The 1,487-nt window shown below is 36.6% G+C and overlaps 1 protein-coding gene across 1 annotated transcript in view; it reads left to right on the top strand.

Annotated features, from left to right (window-relative positions):
• The window catches only part of LOC106522027 (glucose-induced degradation protein 4 homolog), a 7,135-nt gene that overhangs the window by 4,312 nt on the left and 1,336 nt on the right, over positions 1–1,487 (top strand). The gene's annotated exons all lie outside the window — the stretch shown is intronic.

Below are 1,487 nucleotides of genomic sequence, written 5' to 3'. Positions count from 1 at the left end.
ATTATTAAATTAGTCATCGATTATTTTAATGATCGATTAGTCATCGATTAATCGTTGCAGCCTTGTTTTGTTGTTCAACTATTCTCTTGTYCCGCAGTTGTTTGTTTACTTTGAAGGCTCCTTTCCTCACTTTATATTTTTTTGTGTGTGGCAGGAGTATCCCATGCTTACAACGTTCTTTGTTGGTGAAATTATCAGCCCTAAGAGGCCTTTTTTAACTCGGAAGTGGGACGCGGATGAGGATGTGGACAGAAAACATTGGGTATGTCCTGTCAAGCTTGGCTCAGTTTATTGATTTTGTAGCGGGAAGATCTGTTCATAAATAAATCTTTATGAAAGGGTTGCCTCTCTTTACCAAAGCAGATTACTTGAGTTTTCGTTGGAAAGTTTTTGCCAAAAAAGGAAACGGGGTAAACAGTTCAGTTCAGATGTATTTCAGTGGTTGCTGTTCACGTTCTGCTCTCAGACCGGCACTCTATGCTTCAAAGCAGGTTCAGCTTACCCAAGGGTTTTGTAAAAGATCTGGTTCAACTAATCCTAGTAACGAGGAGTCGTGCTTAGTGGTACTGTGAAGCTGGCTTCGAAGTTCACAAGTCAACCCGTGGTTTCTGAGGATTCGAGTAAAAAGGATGGAGCTATGTTAGATAACAAGTCATGAAGCTGGAAGGAAAATAAAAAAGCAGAGAAATAAAAAAAATTATTAACTTCAAGCAAAACAACTACAGCTGTGTCATTAAAGTAGATCTAATTATTATTTTTTATGTTCTTCAGCTGCTTTTTTTAACATGAAAGATCTTTAATCTGTTTTAAATATTTTACTCTAAATGAAGAATCAAAATAAAATGGTTTAATATGCAACGACTGTTTATTTTGAACACATGTTCTGCCAATCAGTTTCTGTTGCATTAAACATGTTGCTGTGCTTTTAATCAAACTTTCAAATTCATTGATCTGTGTTTTTACTCTTTAAATAAAAAAAGTATACAAATCATTTGCTACACAAATACAGCAAGGTTTGATTATGATTGTTGTCGTTTGAGTTTATTTACAGACTCGGTTAGAATTTCGTTGGAGATTTTCTTTAGAAAAACAAAGGAAAGAGGCTGTTTTGATTTAGATTTTGAAAATGTTGTATGTACCTTTTTAGTTTATATCTTGTGTTCATGTCCTTCTCACTCAAAGACTGTTTATTTATGAACAAAATAAAAACTTTTTACAAGAGCAGTAGAAATGAAGATGCATGTTCAGATTCTCTCATCCTTTATAGTTATGCAGCGGGAAAAGTTTAAAGGGCTCGACACACGGGCAGTGACAAACTACAGCGATTAACAGCTGTCATCGCAGCCAGGGTGAAACCCGACACACGGAACGCGATCGCAGCGTTGYGAATCGCGCTCTCAGGTCGCTTGTCTTCACAAAATTTGATTGGTTCTTGACTCTGAAGGCGGGTGTGCATTACGGACGTGTAAACTAAACAAATCTTGCGA

Source organism: Austrofundulus limnaeus, unplaced genomic scaffold (genome assembly GCF_001266775.1).
Source record: "Austrofundulus limnaeus strain Quisiro unplaced genomic scaffold, Austrofundulus_limnaeus-1.0 Scaffold120, whole genome shotgun sequence".
Classification (NCBI taxonomy): Eukaryota; Metazoa; Chordata; class Actinopteri; order Cyprinodontiformes; family Rivulidae; genus Austrofundulus; species Austrofundulus limnaeus.
The sequence above is the reverse complement of the archived record's forward strand: the minus strand, read 5'-3'. Positions and strand labels throughout refer to the sequence as shown.